The following is a 20622-nucleotide window of genomic DNA, read 5'->3' on the forward strand; positions in this document are numbered from 1 at the left end:
CTAGTACTCAAAGAAAATCCACGCAACCAAGTAGATCAAGAAAAGAAAGGGAAGTTTGAACCAAACTAGTTAGGACCATTTGTGGTCACAACAATATTTGGGTCAGGAGCATATTAGCTATCAACACAGGATGGGGATTAGCTCGAGGAACCCATCAATAGCATGCACCTGAAGAATTTTTATGTCTAAAAAATCAAAAAAAATCAAAAACAATGAAAAACCAAAAAAACCAAAAATAGTGAAAAAGCAGAAAAATCAAAAACAATAAAAAATCAAAAAAATCCAAAAATAGTGAAAAATTAGAAAATTCCAAAAAAAGTGAAAAAAAAAATCAAATAAGAGAAAAAGTGCAATAAAAACAGATGATGAAAACCTGGCAAACAGGCGCTATCTGTCAACTAGCTCTTCCATCTATTAGTTCATTCATTTTTCTGCTTGCATTCATTCTCCATCAATGTTGTCCATATCCATCATAAGCCTTTGTACATACGCATACATCGCAGCTAATCTCTCACCATGGTTTGGATCATTGGGTATATCATAATGACTTTGTTTCTAGGCTTGGGGCAAAATCCTACACCTAGCTAGGGGCAAAATTTACAATCATTTTGATCTTAATCAAACAGGTAAAACAATAGTTAGACAACACTTTTCAAGCGAAAACACTGAGACACATCCAATGTTGAACATGAAATCAAATTGTTAACTATCAAGCTATCACACGTTAGTCTAAGCACATTGTACTTTTTAATAAATGATATCTTTTGGATACTACTTTCACCACTTTGGTTCAACTTTATTATCTTGATTTTCACTATCATGATTTCTGAGTGCCTCCAAGATGTCTTTGACAAGAGGAACAAGGAAGGAACGTGATATTTTTCTTGTCTTTTGTTTGTAATTAATCTTTAGTAGGTGCAAATTTATCTCAGGACATGATCATTGGACTATCATTGAAGATATTTCCGATTTGCATATACCAATGGTTAATACTACCTATTTTATGCAAGTGACACTCAGGTCATCTTGGTTTAATTATACCATCTATATTTGCAATCACTTCCCACATTTTCAAAATCTCAATGATGACAAAAAGAAATAACCCAGTGACTGGTCCGATCATAGCTTTGCATTTCATTAGCATTTGCATTGGCATTTAGCTTACATTTCATTCTTGCATGGGATCACAAAAGCTCATCTTATCCAAGGTCAAATCTATTGTAGGAATCATCAATGTATTATCATAGGTGTATACACAATTAGAATGATGACTCGTCTCTCTCCATGATATTGTCAACTCTGCATAAATTTTATGCTAACTCCCTCAACAGAACCAACATTAGCATATCTAAATTATCTTGCAACCTGATATCAACAAAATGTCAATTCTTTATCCAATCAACCTTATCCAATCAATCACATCTGATCTATTCTATCATGTCTTATACATGATGTTCCTGGAACCAGGCATCCTGATCAAGTCTTATACAGGATATATCGTTCCTAAAACTAGACACTTTTGATCATCTTCGTCTTATACAGGAGGTATCTTTCCTAAAATCAGACTAAATCTAGATCTTATCAAACTAATCGAACCTGTCGAAATTTATCAAACTCTATCAAATCATCAAGAACCACACCATTGTGATCAAAGAACTCGCACTTTCATCAATCAATGTTGCAAAATAAAATCTTTTCTAATAGGGACATCAATTTCGCAATCGTCTAATCACTCCAACAAATCAATTATCTCAATTGATTTCCCGAGGGGGCATTATCGTATCGCAATTTATCAACCAATGTCTGGGGCATCCTATCAAACCAATATCATCATCAAAATAAAATTATTCTTTCAATCAATGCATCATCACACCTCACTTCAAAGAGGGGCAAAATGTATACACCTAAAAATAGTCTAAAGATAATTAATTGAATAAGCAATTATTTCATTAATCCTCCTTCCCAATTTAATTGAATTCATTAGCAATTTGATTAAATACTCCCACTCATCTACTTATTAATAAATCTAAAGATTTATTTAATAGGTTCATTTCAATAATTCCTTTTAATTAATTAATTCAAATTAATTAATCCTCCCCCATCAAATTAATTTCTTCCAAATCCCCTAATTAATTAAAACAAATCAATTTATGAGTTGTTGAAAATTAATTAGCCTTTTCCTATTATTTGAATTTTTAAATTCAAATTTCCCACATTCCTCCTAACTTCTAACCACCTAACCTAACCACCCCTAAACCTAAACCATTCTATCTAACCTTGGGTTTAATTAACCCCATCTTAGCTTGCACATCCTAACCTCCTTATCCTAACCTCCTATGGTGTGGATACTCTCCCCTTGAGCCACATGGCATTCTTGGGTCACATGTCTCCCCTCTTGGACACTTGTCCTCTCATGAGCAAAGCTCCTCGACACTTGTCACCATAGAGATGACATGTGTCCCCTTTTATCCATCCTCTTCTCCTACCAATCTCCAATTGTCCCCTTTCATCCAACCTCTTCTTCAACCACCTCCAATTTGACCCTTGATATCTTCAGATTCAATCTTGATCGTTGATTCCTGCCATCTCACCCCTGGCCTTGGAAATCCTATAAATATCCCCCTTGTTAGAGCACAAATCGTCCCATCTCATTTTGCATCTAAGGAATTGTTACTATAGGCATATTCATAGTATCATTATCATTTGAGCATCATTATTGTAGGCAATTGCATCTTAGATCTAGCTTAATTTGCTTGTTTTCTAGCTTAATCATCATCATTTCTAGCTTAAATGCATCATCATTATCATTTCAAATCCTCCATCTAGGTGTAGTCAAGTCACTGGAATTTGCCTATCCAGATCTGAGAGCAAATCCACACTCGCATCTATTAGGAGGCAATAGATTGCTTTGTCATGATTTCATATTTCTTTGTTTTAAATTTTCTAATCATGCTTGTAATGATCTATTGAGTATTTTGTGTTGCAATTGTAGGTATCACACTTCACAGGAATGACAATTATTATCACAACCCTTAATCTCACCTTCAAGATCTCTAACCATATGCTTGATCAAGTCATTCTTGTGTGTTTCTAGCACTGTATTCTCTACAAGGAAATTAATGTTGAAGTCTTCCATCTTTCTCCACAACTGCAAATTATTTTCATTTTTATTTGTCTCTTGCATGAAAGTGATTTTGATTCCTTGTATTTGACTTTGCATCATTTTAAAGTCTCTCAACAGCTTGATTGTTGAATCTAGGAGGAGGGAGCCTTTGGATTTCAACCTGTCAATCCATTGATCCACCACTTGACCCTTAACCCCCACTTATTCCATTCTTTTGAGTGCTTCTATATCCATGGATGAAACAATTGGTTCTACCTATTGAGAATACTGGGTCACTTTGATCAAAACATTGGTAAGTTGTTCACACTTTTCCTTCAATTTCATCTTTACAACACATTCTTCATCAAGTCTTCTCACGATAGCCTCATTTGCAGCTCTTGAATCCTTCTTCATTCTCTTGTGAGTTTCTTCCACAAGCTTGACAGTTTGAACTGTATAATCTGCTAGTTGAATATTCTCTTTGGTTTTACCTGAATCTGGCACAATCACTTCAGCATATTTTCCTTTACTTGTAGGGCCAACTGGCACCCTTGATATTGTATTTGGCTTTTTGGTAGCCTTTGACTTTGAAGGATTCAATTACTTGAAATCAAATTCATCAGGTGAGACAACCTATTTCTTCTTTTTTGGTGCCAATATGTCCAACCAAGGAGGTAATATTGATTGTGTGGTTGGAGTAGTGACCTCAACTTGGGTAATTGCAGGAAAACTAGGTGGTTGACTTGAAGATACCGGTGTTGCTGATGGTCCCACTTGTACCAAAGCCATTGTAGTAATAGGTATCATAGAAGTAGTCACAACTAGAATTATAGAAACTGGTACTGGTGGCATCAATGGCATAGAAGTTGGTAAGACATTAATTGTCCCAATAGTTGTATGTATTGGTGGCATTAATGTAATAACAGAAGTTGTTGTTGCAAGAATGAAAATCGTGCTCACCAGGGGTGGATTTTTTGTCATGGCGGCAGAAGTAGGTCGATTTACTACCTGTTATTCCTGAGTAACTTGTTCCATGGCCTCATTAAAATCCAATATTGATGACTCAATCATGGAAGTTGGAATGTCATCAAAGCTAGGAAGGCTAGAAAGAGTAACAAATTCTTCATGTTCATCATCCTATTAGGAACCAGGAAGGACAACTTAGAGGGGGGGTGAATCAGTTGTCAACCAGTTGTCAATAAATTATAATCCAAATACAAATTATTCCAACTTAAACTTAGTGTCGGTAAACCAAAGTTAAATGTCGGTAAAACAGATTAATAGTTATAGCAGTGCCCGTATAACTTAATGCATGAAACAAAAAAGAGAAACAACATCAACAACACATGACACAAAGATTTTAACATGGAAACCTAGTAAGGGAAAAACCACGGTGGGAAATCTTACCCACAATCAAATGATACTACTGCAGATAGTATGTGTATAAAAAATGGTGTCTGTACATGCAAAAAGGCCAACCGCCTAGAGCTCACTGCTCAATCACAAAATAGGAGTCACACTGACTGAAATTGGAAGGTTAAATCCAATAAAAATGTATTTCTCAAAATAGCATCTACAATATTGGATTCAGTATCATTGTAAGCTCTAAACATGAGTGCCAAAACACCTTCATAACCTTCCTTCAACCTTCAGATGATGTCTGTGTGATTCACATAAGGATCTTCTTGTTCTGCTCTTCAATATACACTCATACAATTTCCTATATCCCAATCTTCAATAAGATCTTACAATCATTTATACAAAACCTAAGACCACATGATGAGGTCGGCTCACTAAAGATATTACAATTAAATCAATTACAAATAATTCTTGATGCGATACAACATGTTGGCTCAATACATTTACCAATCAATAAACCATTTCCATAACGTGTCATGCTGATCTAGAATATCGGTCCATAACCTAGACCTATATGTCAGTAAAAGCTAATCTATCGACCCAATTAGACCAATAAGAAAAACACCAAATCCAAACTGCCAATCCATGTCTTTGATATAACCAAATGATCTCTAGATGATAACAAGTCATCATCACTACTGGTGAACAATATATCTTACTGGTGAACATATACTAGTGACTGTGCATAAGCCAATATCCATGTCGGGACCACAATGTGTCAGCTCAATAGTAAACCAATATAACCATAGTGCCAAATCAATAATGTAAACTTCCAAGAAGACAAGTGTTGACATCAATGATAAAACCAATGCAACACATGACAAAGTCATCCATAATACCAACACCTCCAACTCGATACCTTCTCTCACTTCATCATGTTCTTGCACTTCTTCATCAGAATCAGAGTCAATAGAATGAATCTCAACATGAATAGGTGATGATCTCTGATAGGTAGTAGGGGTAGAACTTTCCCCTAGTTCTTGTTCTTCTCTAGCATGAGGAATTTCTCCCTCTTCTTGTTCTTGTTCTTCTTCCTCGGTTTGATCAGTCCCTTGGGTTGATTCCTATTGTACAACCGCAGAGGAGAATTCCCCTTTCTTTGGGCCTTTAAGTGTGAACTTGAATTTTGGTTCCTTTCCTTTAGATTTTGCTTGTGAAACTGGTGGTGGGGGTGCCTGAGCATCCTCTTTATTCTTGGTTCTTAATTTTGAAGTCTTCCCCATTAGACCATCATTATCTTCTTCACTAGAATTAGCAGGAAGGGATTTCATCCGGATTCCCTTTTTTCAATAGCCATTGGTTTGTATTAGTCATAATAGGTGCAAATCTATTTGAAATTGATTTGCTTTCTTTCTTTGGCCATTGAATTAAAGGTAAGGGAGTATGAACAATTTTCTGCTCATAGTAGATAGGGTCCACTATATCATTTGTATCTTCCATAGTATCTGGAATCTTAGCCAAGTCCAAATTCTCTATTTTCTCCAATGTAAGATGACTATAATCCATCCTTCTTACATCTTCATCACTTTTACAATCTGCCTAAACATCCTCAAGCCTATGTACATGCATATAACTTCTCTTCATTTTGTGTCTCATGTTGCAAAAATCAAAGTTCTATCAAGATTTGAACCTCCTCATTGTGACCCATAATATTTCATTCTCCATATTTTTCGCCTTGGGAATGGTAAGCACTGAGTATCGGCCAATAGACATAGACTATTTGAGATCTATCTTATGAGTAGAATCTTGTCTGGCATGTACATGTACCAATTGATGACACAATTCCATGAGGACAATCTTATCTGATGGATATTGAGGCAACATCAATGTTTCACCTATGAAGCATCCAACGTAGATATTGTTAGCCATTTAGTGGAATTGATTATATTTTGCATTGATGCTTTCTCATTGATGTCAATCCTAGTTGTTTGGATTCTTTACTGGCACCCTTCTGGTCCCAGTAGGTTAAGTGCTTTCTGGTTAACTTGGATCTAGCATGATCTGGTAGGCTCCAGTATAATCTGGTGATGGAATTGGCTTGTTCGTGATACTTAAACTCATATTTGGTTAGTTGGTTTTGGTCTGGAGATCGGATGCTATCTTGCTTGCTTAGAAGAGTGGTTTCTAGTTTCGGCGAGGGTTTCACCGGTAGAGATTTTGATGGAGATGTTTGATGAATTACATAACTGGTGTTGGTGTAGCTTCTGATGGTGTTTCAGGATGTTGTTGGTGATCATGTTCAAGACCTGGAATTTGGAGATCATTGTTGAAGCATGCGGACCTATACTTGGTCCCAATTGATCTAGGTTATGGATCAGCATTAATGTAACATGTGGATAGGACCTATTGATGTATTTCTGGGATGTCTTATGTGTTGATATTAATTTTTTGGTCTTAGGCCGACATGGTTTGTAATTATGTAATTAGTTTATTGTCTAGTGGCCATCCTGATTGTTTATGGTCAAGGGTTTGTATATATAGATGTCAAATCTCATTTTAGATCATCATGGTTAATGTAAGAGGTCATGGTCAAGGATTGTAATGTGCGAATAATGTAATATCATTCAGGAAGAGGAGTTGGTCAATCATTGGAGATCGAATTGGTTTTATACAAGAGGATTTAGTCTTCCAGTATTGAGCTTAACCAAAACTGTACTCAGGCATAGGAGATGATAGCTTTTGTAGTTCAACACTTCTCTGAATTGTAGTTTGGATTTATATGTAGTTAGTGAGGCTCCTTTTGTGATGAGCAATGTGCTCTAGGTTGTTGGCCTTCCTGAAAGTCCAGGCCCCTTCATTGTAATTCACATACTTACTACAAAAGTATTATCTGACTATGGGTAGGCTTCCCACCGTAGTTTTTCCCTTTACCAAGTTTTCCACGTACAAATATTGGTGTTGTGTGGATGGCTTTTATTATGTAATTATTGTTTATGCTTAATTGGATTAACTTCTATTCTGGTAGTATTTTTTTGGGTTCCAGTATTAAAATTTTAATTGATGAATGCTTCTGATAATCTATGACAATTGATTCACCCCTCCCTCTCAGTTGTCTTCCGATTATCAGAATTGTCTAACAATTGGTATCAGAGCTTTGGTCCTTTCTATAGAAAGCTTAACCACTTGAGGAAGATCCTATGGCGACTAACAGTTCAAGTTCATCCAGTTCTTTTGGAGCTATCTTTCGAAGGGATATTCTGAGGAATAATGGAACAAATTATATAGTATGGAAGATTCGGATGGAAACTCATTTGAGATGTCTTGGCAAGGAGATTTGGGAGATAACACAGAATGATGTCACACCCTATAATCTGAGATTTGGCAATCCTCCTCTAGAAAACCTGGACAAGGAGCTTCAGAATGATTGTAGACCAAGAGAAGCCCTCTTGTGTGCACTTTCTGATCAGCAAATAATGGGATTAATAGACAACTCATCTAGACAGGCTATATGAGATGAGTTGGCGACTATTAATGAAGGTGACCCTATAGTGAATATTTCTAAACTTGATGGTTACCAGGTGAGATATGAAAACCTGAAGATGGAAGAAGATGAAAGGATTACTGCATTCATGGAAAGAGTAAATGAGATTGTTATGGGAATTCAATGTTGTGGTGGAACTCTGAGTGAAGATAAAATTGTTTCTAAAGTCTTGAGAGCCCTACCACTAACTTACAAAATGAAGGCTACTGCTATCAATGAATTGAGAAAAATGGCTAATACATCTATCAACAGAGATACTTTGGTTGGGAAACTATCTTCTTTTGAGCTTGAGGAATTTGGATCTTCTGGAGCTGTGAAGACTAAACCTGTTTTTCATGCATCTACATCTACAACCAATAAGCAAGACTAGAAAGCTTTATATGCAAAAGAGTTAGAAGATATGAAGAGATAAGATGATGAGTTTAAGCAACTTGAAGCACTATTTGCTAGAAGAGTACCGAAAGGACCGGTAGGAAGTAAGTATGAAGGAAAAGCACCTTTTAAATGTTTTGCATGTAATAAGATTGGTCATTTTGCATCTAGATGTCCTAAAAAGAATTCAAGATTTGAAGAAAGAGCTAAAAGATCATTTAAGCCTAACCCTGGATATCAGAACAAATATAAATACAAGAAAAAAAGAGACAAATCATGCTACATAGCGGATGAGGAAGGCATTACTGATTGAGATGATGAATCAGCCAAAGACTCTACTAATGGATCCGGCAATGGGAAGGAATGGGTATTCTTGGCTATCAAGGAAGATGATCCAGAACTAGAAGAGAATGTACCTAAAGAGAAGGAGGCACTTGCTGCTAAAATTGAGGACAAGGATGAATGGGAATTGATAGTGGTTGTTCACATCATATGACTAGAGATAAAGGGAAGTTTATGTCTTTGCAAGAATTTGTTGGTGAACTAGTTATATTTGGAGATGAAAAGGTATGTATGACCAAAGGAAAATGAACTATATCATTGGATGGCAATAACAATACTGACAATATTTATTATGTTGAAGGTTTGAAGCATAATCTTTTGAGTGTAGGACAATTGGTAGATAAGGGATTTCAATTACACTTCAAGGATGGAAAATGCAAAATCATTAACAGATCTGGCTTGGAGATTACAACCGGTACATAGACAAAAGGTAGTATATTTCATTTGAACTCTAGTGAGAAGACATGTTTGATTACACAGATTGATGAGAGTTGGCTATGGCATAAAAGGTTGTTTCATGTGAAGTTTGATTGCATTGTGAATATTAGTTCAACTAAGGCAATTAGGGATATACCTAAGATTATGGAGCCCTATAATCTGGTATGTAAAGAATGTCAAATGGGTAAACATGTCAGAACCTCTTTTAGGAGTATACAAGATAAATCAAATGATGTTCTTGATCTTATTCATATTGATTTGTGTGGCTCTGCTAGAGTTAAAAGTTTTCATGATAATAGATATTTCATGCTAATCATTGATAATTATTCTAGAATGATGTGGGTTACTTTTTTTAGAGAAAAAAATCTGAAGCATTTGAAAAGTTTAAAATTTTTAAGGCTAAAGTAGAAATTGAGACAAGATTGAAGATTAAATGTTTGAGATCAGATCATGGTGGAGAATTCACATCCAGTGAGTTTACTAACTTTGGTGACAAGCATGGTATAAGAAGACAATTTTCTGGTCCCAAGACACCTCAATAGAATGGATATTTGGAAAGGAAGAACAAAACTATCTTGGATGATGCTAGAACAATGATGATGGAAGCTAATCTACCTCATATCTATTGGAGAGAAGGAGTGAGTACAGTTGTTTATACATTCAACAGATTACATATCAAAGGAGAAACCGGTAAGATGCCTTATGAATTATGGTTTAGAAATACACCTACAGTTAAGTATTTCAGATTTTTTGGTAGTAAATGTTATATCAGGAGAGATGATACTATTGGGAAACTTGATCCTAGAAGTGATGAAGGCATATTTCTTGGTTATTTTAATGAAAGCAAAGCATATAGATGTTATAACAAGAGATTATAGAGAATTGTGGAGTGTGCTAATGTCAAAGTAGATGAGCTGAACAAAAGTCAAATCAAAGTATATGAGAAGGAATCGGCAATGGAAATGATTATATCTGAACCGATAGCACCTTTACCAAAATAGAGAGTTTAACCAGTTACTCTGGAAACATCAAAGAATTCTATAGTAACTAAAGAACAGGGAAGAGGAACAGAGAGTCAGAAGACTCCTAGGTATGTGAGATTGAATCATTCTGAAGATCAAATCATTGGGGATAAGAACAATGGAGTGATGACAAGAAGAAGACTGGCAACTAATGAGGTATGTTTAATTTCACAAGTTGAACCAGTATTAGTAATTGAAGCATGTAAAGATGAACATTAGTTAAAAGATACGTAAGAAGAATTAGATCAGATTGAGAAAAATAACACATGGACTTTGGTTCCCCGGCCTAAAAAATAAAAATGTCATTGGAACTAAATGGGTTTTTAGGAATAAATTGAACGAGGATGGTTAAGTTATAAGGAATAAGAATAGATTGGTTTTTAAATGATATTATCAGAAGGAAGGAATTGATTATGGAGAGACTTGTGCACCTGTAGCTAGGATTGAAGCTGTAAGATTATTTCTTTCTTATGTTGCTTACAAAAACTACAAGGTTTATCAGATGGATGTTAAATATGCATTCTTGAATGGTGATCTTGATGAGGAATTTTATATTGAGCAACCTGATGGTTTTTCACTGTCGGATGATACATATATGGTTTGCAGGTTAAGGAAATCTTTATATGGATTGAAACAAGCACCTAGAGCTTGGTATGCAAGGTTGGTAAAATAGCTTTTGAAGATTGGTTTTACTAAGGGAAGTGCTTATAGTAATTTATATTATAAAATCATTGATGATGATATACTAATTGTTGAAGTATTTGTTGATGATATTATTTTTGGAGGTGAAGATAAATTATGCATAGAATTTTCTAAGAATATGGAGAAAGAATTTGAGATATCTATGATTGGTGAGATAAAAAATTTCTTAGGTTTGCAGATTACTCAGACTGACAAAGGCATTTTTATCTATCAAACTAAATATGCTAAGGAATTATTGAAGAAATTTGGTATGGAAGATTCTAAACCAGTAAGTACTCCTATGGTTACAAGTGAGAAATTGATAAGAAAAAATGTTTCTACACCGACAAATCCTACAAGATACAAATATATGATTAAAGGTCTTCTTTATTTGACTCAGACTAGGCCTGACATTATGAATGTTGTTTGTATTATTTCAAGATTTCAAAGTGATCGTAGAGAAAATCATGAGATGGTGATGAAAAGGATTTTTAGATACTTGCAAGGTACATCAGAATATGGCTTGTGGTATCCTAAGGATGATAAATTTACTTTATGTGCATATACAAATGTTGATTGGGTTGGAGATGTTGATGACTAAAAAAGCACTTCCAGTGGAGCTTTCTTTCTTGGAAAGAAGTTGGTTTCATGGATCAGCAATAAACAGTCATGCACTTCTCTATCTATTGTTGAAGCTGAGTATGTTGTTGCTGCTACTAACTGTACACAAGTTTTATGGATGAAGCAAATGTTGAAGGATATAAAGGTGTATTGTGATGCATCGGTAGTTATTCACTATGATAACTCTGCTGCTATTGATATATCAAAGAATCCGATATTTAATTCTAAGACAAAGCACATATCTATCAAGTATAACTTTTTGAAGAAGGTGGAAGCAAATTAATTAGACTGGTTTATGTGAATAGTAAAGAGAAGATTGCAGATATTTTCACTAAACCTTTATCCAAGGAATCATTTGAGTACCTGAGAGACAGATTGGGAGTTTCTGCCCCTCCAGCACAGACTTGATTGATGTTGTTTGGCATCAGTCCGGCATGCATTATCTGAGATACTATTTATTTTGGCACTGATGTGGGATGCTAATGCTCAAGAGGAGTAGTCAGCTTTGATATTCAAAGGATTGTGTTTTTGCTTTGATATTGTTGTCTTATTTCTGGCATTGATGTCAAAGGGGGAGTGATATTGATGTGAAAAAGATATAATGATATTCAGAGCTATATGCAGGTGATTGTTGGTTGTCTTCCACAGGGGGAGACTTGTTTGGCATTTCTTGGTAACTAGATATTTTTCACATCTAGTGTTGCCATCAATGCCAAAGGAGGAGATTGTTGGCCATTTGGTGGAATTGATTATGTGTTGCATTGATGTTTTGTTATTGATGTGAGCACTAGTTGTTTCGATGCTTTACCGACACCCTTCTGATCCTGGTAGGTTAAGTGGTTTCTGGTTAACTTGGATTCGGCATGATCTAGAATGTTAGAGTGTTCGGGTATTTACTTGATTAATTAAACAATATTTGTTTAATTATTTAAGTTCCCTTTATCTCTTTTACACTTAAGCTAACTTTAGGTGCATATAATTAATTATTATGTGCAAACCTAGGTTTTCCCTTTTAGGGTTTCTTGACCTATTAAAGGTTAAGTTCTTTCTTTTCATTGCATGAAGAAGGATTATTATTAACAATACATTTTGGAGATTATTGAGCTCTCATCTTTTGGAGCATATTTTTCCTGTGTTTTGTTCCTTTTGTGATTTGCTTCCTTGCTTCTCCTTGTAACAGGTTTTTCAGCTTGCAGAGATCATTTGGGCTCCTATGGTGTTGTATTTTCTCAACTCCTATATGGTATCGGAACTTCAAATCTGCAGCTACCTGTTGTTTTGAGAATTTTGCTTTGGAAGCAGATCTAGGGTTTGAGGAATTTTTTTATGTACCTAGGGTTTGACCTTTTTTCTGAGCACTTTGGGCCTAAACGAACCTCACCATCGTGCTTAGAAAGCCCGAAAACCCCTATGGTCATATAAAATTTGACCTATTTTGATTCCTGAGCCTCTGGGAGTTTTTTTTTCTCCAGATCCAGGTCATACGACCCTGGCACGCCCCTGCCACCGGCGTCTTCTTTCCCGCCAACCCGGCCCCCTGCCATCTCCGACGGCCCTACTACTCCCGTCGGCCGCTTCTTCCTAGCGGCCCCACCTGCGCTTCCCGATCGCTGCCCACTCCCCAGTGGCCCTACACCACCGCCGCCGCCTGCAACCCTCGGCCCCCACCTGCCTATGCAGCCCGCTTCACCCAGCCCCGGTCACTGCTCCTCTCCCTGGCCACCGCCTGCAGCTCCCAGCCCGGCCTCCTTCGCCACCCGGTCCTCTTCGCCGCCCAGCCACCTGGCTCCATCGCTCAACCACCGGGGAGACACCACCCAACCACCGGAACTCCTCCCGGCCACCGAAACTCTGCCCGGCCGCCACCCACTGGCCACCAGACCACCAAAGAGCCACCAGACCTCCTTTTTTGGCCTTTTTCAGGGGCGGTTTGGTTTTTTGGCTCTATCTTGGGCATATGGAGTCATTTTTTCAAAAATGAATAGGCGTCGAAAAGTTGGTTCCGAGCTAGACCTCATGGTGTTGGTAATTTTTTCCAATTTTTTGGTTTGACTATGTTTTTTTCCAGTCAAAGTGAGGTCTCTTTTTTGCACTCCAAGAGACGTAGAATGAGCATTCGAACTCCGTTTTTTGAAAACTTTATATTTTTTGAAAGCGTGTGTTGTGTACTTTCCAGATATATAGGTTTTATTTCCAGATTCTAATCCATGCATATTTTATTCAATTTTTTCTTTTCAGCACTCTGGTGGATATCGTGGTTGTTTCAGGTCTTGGGATCTCTTTTCTGAGTAGGGTGTCTCTATTTTGGTTCTCATTTCTATTTCTAGTATTCTTATCATTGTAGCTTGTGTTTATGCAAACGCATTGAGATAAAGTGTCATTGTGCATTGTTTACTTGGGATCATGCACATCTTGTGCCTTATTGTACATGCACTATTGATAAAGTGCCATGAGGGGGTTGATGTTTGCCTGTTGTTTTCCATCTTCCTTTGTCCAGTGAGTGTTCCTTCCATGAAATTCACCTCATGATGTGTGTCAAGTGAGTGTTCCTTCCATGACACCCTATATTTTTCTCAGCACCTTTGATGTTCCTAGTTCTTCATCATGCAGTTTTTCTTGGATGTTCTTTTCAGTGTTCCTGTCCCTCTCCCTCTTCCGCATTATGGGGAGGTTTATCATGTTGGTTCTAATGCTTCCGTGGTTTGATTGATCAGCTCTTCAGGCTTTGGTTTCTCATGCCATTTGTATCTTCAAGTTCAGTGTTTGCCTTGTTTGCCATCTGATTCGAGTAGTGTCATTTGAGGGCATTCATGCAGATTACAGTCTTCTCTACCTGGTCATGTTCTATTTCAATGGAGGTTCTTCAAATCAGCAGTTTCTCAGAGACAATGTTTGCATCTATTTCATGCTTAAGTGGTGTTATTTTCCATCTCTTTTTGGAGTAGAGTTTTTTCCCATGTGGTTTTCTCTATTTCTCTAGTTCATAGAGATTTGATTGTATTTGGGTACCTGATCAGGCCTTGTTGTCGGGACCCATCTTTATTGCTTTCAGTAGCTATTCTAGGTTTTAGCTTCTCCCTAAGTCTAGCTTAAAAGGGGGTGTTAGAGTATTCGGGTATTTACTTGATTAATAATTATTTAAGTTCCTTTTATCTCTTTTACACTTAAGCTAACTTTAGGTGCATATAATTAATTATTTTAATTAATTATTATGTGCAAACCTAGGTTTTCCCTTTTAGGGTTTCTTGACCTATTAAAGGTTAAGTTATTTCTTTTCATTGCATGAAGAAGGATTATTATTGACAATACATTTTGGAGATTATTGAGCTCTCATCTTTTGGAGCATATTTTTCTTGTGTTTTGTTCCTTCTGTGATTTGCTTACTTGCTTCTCCTTGTAATAGGTTTTTCAGCTTGCAGAGATCATTTGGGCTTCTGTGGTATTGTATTTTCTCAACTCCTATATGGAAGGCTCCAGTATAATCTGGTGATGGAATTTGCTTGTTCATGATACTTATACTCATATTTGGTCAGTTGGTTTTGATCTGGAGATTGGATGCTATCATGCTTTCTTAGAAGATTTTTTTGTGGTTCGGGCGAGGGTTTCACTGGTAGAGCTTTTGATGGAGATCTTTGATGAATTGCATAAGTGATGTTGGTGCAGCTTCTGATGGTGTTTCAAGATAGTGTTGGTGATCATGTTCAAGACTTGGCATTTGGAGATCATTGCTGAAGTGTGTGGACCTATACTTGGTCTCGGTTGATCTAAGTTATGGACCGACATTAATTTAATTTGTGGATAGGACCTATTGATGTATTTACAAGATGTCTTATGTGTTGATATTACTTGTTTGGTCTTAGGATGACATGGTTTGTAATTATGTAACTAGTTTCTTCTCTGGTGGCCGACCTAATTATTTGTGGTCGAGGGTTTGTATATATAGATGTAAGATCTCATTGTAGATCATCATGGTTAATGTAAGAGGTCATGGTCAAAGAATGTAATGTGTGAATAATGTAATATCATTCAAGCAGATGAGTTGGTCGATCATTGGAAATCGAATTGGTTTTATGTAAGAGGATTTAGTCCTCTGGTATTGATCTTAACTAGAATTGTACTCAGGCATAGGAGATGCTATCTTTTGCAGTTCAACACTTCTCCAGATTGTAGTCTAGATTTATATGTAGTCAGTGAGGCTCCTTTTGTGATGAGAAGTGTGCTCTAGGTTGTTGGCCTTCCTACAAGTGTAGGCCCCTTCATTGTAATTCGCATACTTACTGCAAAATTATTGTTTGACTGTGGGTAGGCTTTGCACCGTGGTTTTTCCCTTTACCGGTTTTCCATGTACAAATCTTGGTGTTGTGTGGATGGCTTTTATTCTGTAATTATCATTTATGCTTAACTAGATTAACTGCTATTCTGGTATTATTGTTTTGGGGTCCAGTATTAAAATTTTAATTGTCGAATGCTTCTGATAATCTATGACAACTGATTCACACCCCCCCCCTCTCAGTTGTCTTCCAATTATCTGAACTATCTAATAGATATATGTAAAAGTAGGAAATTGTAAGAACACACAACCAAAAGAAGACACCAAGTCATATGTTGCTTCTGAAATTCTCTCCTTGAGTATATTCTTGTTGAACAAACATCTCCACACTGCAAAGAAAGAATCATTGACTCTTCAGAAATTAGATCCCTGATTATTGATGGTTAACTTATCATAATAATCCCAAATAGGTAACAACCTCCTATCTCCTTTGGTAGATAGTCCTGAATACTGCCTCATTAATGTGGCTACATAAACAAGATATGAAGTCATATAAAAATTCAATGACGTTTTGACTTCCTTTAACTGAATACAGAGAGAATCACTAATTTTCTCTCGCCAATCAATCTTGGTTGTTCCCTTTCTGATGACCTTCATTTAATAACACATGTCCACTCCTAGAAGTAGTGGGAATCTCCCAAACCTCTAACTTGTGCAAGCATTGTAACCATGTCATTGTACTCTTCTCTAAAATCACTTCTATGAAAGTACTTAGGCCATATGATGACAGTTGAGTCATGCGGAGTAAATAAAAACATAGTGTTGATTATTTTCTTGCATTTATCTATGTTCTTCTAATAATATGCTTGTGCACTATCCATGGTTATATTAGCAACTTCAACTTCCTTTAGACCCTTGAAAAGGTTGTTGAAAAATACACTATCAAGTGTCATTACCACATTCTTGTCAGCATCCTTCCCTTGATGAGTGTTCAGGTCAAAGTGTTCTGTCACAGCCAAAACAAATTCTGGATCATGAGCAGCAACGGGAAAAGATGCATACTTGTGCAATTCTGAATTCATCAAATTTGTCATACGGGATGGAGCCTTCTTGCTTCTGTTTTCAAACTCCTTCATATCCACATGCCTGATTTCAGTATCTCTAATCTCTGCCACATTAGAGTCCACCGAGATTTTAGGGAACATAATCAAGTACTTATCGTACTTGTACTTCATCTTTTTGTACACAAGTTTGACAGGTGATGGTCTTGTGTGATTGGGAGAGGCCTTCAACTTGCTTGTGGATGGCTTGAACATTTGAAAAAATGTTGCAGAGAACATGTTTGTTAGGCCCATGATCAGTATTCATCATCAGAAGAACAAACTAGAGATCCAAAATCAAACAAGACAAAAAACTTAGTCAAAACTGGCTCATAAAGGGAAAAATATAAAAACTGGTAGATCGGGGTTTAAAACCCAACATGTTAGTTGCAAAGGCAAAATACTAGCATGTCAATTTTTAAACCTCGACATGCTAGCATAAAAGAAAAAAATAAATCATTGACATGTCGGGATTTAAAGCCTAACATGTCAGTTGAACAAATAAGACTAGCAGGTCGGGTTTTAAACCCCGACCTGTCAGTGGTGAGTGCCAAGATATAAGTCAACATGTCAGGGTTTGAAACCCGACATGTTACTTGAGGAAACTTAATCCTCACATGTCGGGTTTCAAACCCCGACATGCGAGTTGGAGGAAAAGCATGACCGACTTGCATGTCGGGGTTTGAAACCCGACATGTAAGTTGAGGGTATTACGCCCCCACATGTCAAGTTTCAAACCTCGACATGTGAGTTGGAGGATTTTCACATATTGGTTAACCAACATGTCGAGCTTCAAAAACCGACATGAAAGTCCAGGGAAGGACTACCCTCATGTCGGGTTTTGAAGCCCGACATGAAAGGAAAACAAGGAAAGAAGAAAAAACACAACTCTCATTTCAGTTTTGAAATTTGATATGAGAGATTATCAAGAAAGAGGGAGAGATATGTCATGGTTTGAAAACCCGACATACCTTTCATTAACTGGAAAAGAAATGAAAAATAAAGAAAAAAATCAATTAAAACCCCAACAAACCCTAAACAAACCAAATAAAAGAAAAAGAAACCCTACCTGCTATGTGAAAAAAATGTTGATGAAGTAGATAAATCTGAAAGAGAATCATCAAAATGCACAAGGAGGAAGATCAGAGTAAAATGCCTCAATGGGGAGAAGAAAACAACTAAAATGCCAAATAGACCGAGTAAAAAGACATTTAAAACTAACTAAAACATAAACACAAGTTGCAATAAATGAAACTCATGTTGACAGGTCGGACTTTAAAGTCCGACTTGTCAGCACAAGACACTAGCACGTTGGAATTTAAACTCCGACCTATCACCAATACCAAATTGCAGGTCAGACTTTAAAGTTTGACCTGTCAATCGAGAAAACTGGCACATCAAACTTTAAAGTCCGATGTGTTGACTAAGGCAAACTGACACGTTAGGGTTTAAAACCCAACCTGTCAATTCTAAACAAAGAAAACTAAAAACTCAAAAATAGCTGAGCAAAAAAATGCAAAACGCAAAATGACTAATCGACAAGGTCGGTTAACCTCTCCCGAAGTCCGTGAGGTATGAAATAGACAAGTTTCGTAGGGTTGCCTGACGATTCAGGTCGCACCGAAATCGAGGACAACGGGTTTAAATTCAAATTTTAATTAAAAAGTATACATCAAATGTCATGAAACAAAATGTAAGCATTAGATATTGTTGTTACAAATCTATATTTTAAAAAAATAGAATTTTATCCTTTGTAGAAAAATGTTTATGTGAGGCGACATAAACATAACCTTGAAAAAAATGTCGTTTACTATAAACAACAAGTTATTTAATGTTTTGTAAAAATATTACAATTTAACTTAAATTTTTTTAAAGAAGATATATTTATAATCTACAAATAAAATCTCACAAATCACTAGTTCATTCCATCTTCAAATTCTTAATGGTTTAGCTGCTATAGGTATCAAAAAGTAAAGATTCAGTTCAAAATGTTGATTTCAATGTCCTAATTTGACCAAAAACTGGGAACCAATATTGTGGGATTACCCTTGAACATAAAATTTTATTAGTAAGAAACCTTCCAAAAAAATTGACACTAACTTAATCAAGCATGCCAATCACTCAATGTTACACCCAAATTAATGCAAATCAATTCAACCTAGCATTGCCAATTGCCTCTCTTACTACAAATTACTCATTTTTCCCATATGCTTTGTTTGGGCCTCTAATCACATTAAATATGGACTCTCGATTGAGCAATGTTGTTTGATATTAATATCAACTCAAATCCAAGCATTTCATTTATAAAACCTCAAAGTGATGGCTATATTCTAATATGTTCTAAAAAAATTTATCATATGCTAGCACATTGGAATTAAGTCATGGTTAATACCATGTGACAGGTTATGCTAATAAAAAAAATCTCATGATGTGTTCAACAAAAAATATACTCACTTATGTATATAATTGTACAAAACAATAGTAAAAGTTTGGATGACATGATTAGTGATCATAATGTGGACAATTAGATAGATAAAAAGGATATTTTGAAACATGTGAATGTTAATGTTTTAACTCATCTTTTACAAGACAATACAAAACACAACAATGTTTGAGATTAATCTTGTCTTTAAATTAAAAGAGAGTAAGCTTAATGCAACCTAATCTCGCCTTAGACTTAGAACTAAAAGAAAAATTTACAAATATATGTCATAGGTTGTCTATAAATATATACGATAGACAAGAATAACAACAGACTTTCACAATTAGTGGGTATTACCATACGAAGGTTTTAACATTTTGATTTCTCATTGGCACATTGGTCAAAACTAATTACATCTAATGTATGCTATAGTAAAGCTCCTTGCCAGTAATAACCAATAATTTTGTACTCCATAAATAGAATTTAATATACTGTAAAATACTAATTAAAATTGGATAATATTAATAGTAATATACAATATTAATACTAAAATGTGCAGTCCAATAACATTGATATAATTTGCAATCAAGTAAATTACAATAAACACTGAATGAAATATCATGCAATAAAAGAAAGGTTCCATACATATATTGAAACATTCCTCATATAAAACCGGGTGTGAAATAACTTTTGAAAAATTCTTGTTTCTACTTAAATTTATATTTTACATGCACTCAAGTAATTTTCTCTAATAAACCTTCCACTTATAATATGAAAAAAGTGATAATTGAATTCATTAATAAAATGAAAAAACTCTAAATGAATAATTTAGACCACAATAAATATACAAAAACTCATTATGAACAAATCCACGACTATAGAATGTTGCTTCTAGACTAAGTTGGATAATATGATTTGAATATGCAAATGAAATAGTAAGTCTTATTGATACATGTACCCATTTGGCTTCATCAAAATATTGAATGCTAAAACTCTTTAATAAAGGTATAAGCTTTATTTCATCGTTTTAACAAAACAAAAAGGATAATAAGGAAAAAACTCACTAAGACATCAACACTTTGACCTTCACATAAGCCTAGCAACAAGAAAAACATATAATTTATCAAACTTATACAAAATGTATAACTTTATGAGTTTGGGTTTTGAACTTTTTATAAAACCTTGGTAATTCTTAATGTTTCACCATACAATCCATGTTGCAAATCTTCATGAAAATAAAATTTTGAAGCATGAATAATGAATGATAAGAGGAGCTTGAACTATGTTGATTAGTGCCATATGAGCTTGAACTATGATGAGAGGCATTTGAACTGTCTTGATTAATTTTGCA

This window comes from Cryptomeria japonica, chromosome 10, assembly GCF_030272615.1.
Source record: "Cryptomeria japonica chromosome 10, Sugi_1.0, whole genome shotgun sequence".
Taxonomy (NCBI): domain Eukaryota; kingdom Viridiplantae; phylum Streptophyta; class Pinopsida; order Cupressales; family Cupressaceae; genus Cryptomeria; species Cryptomeria japonica.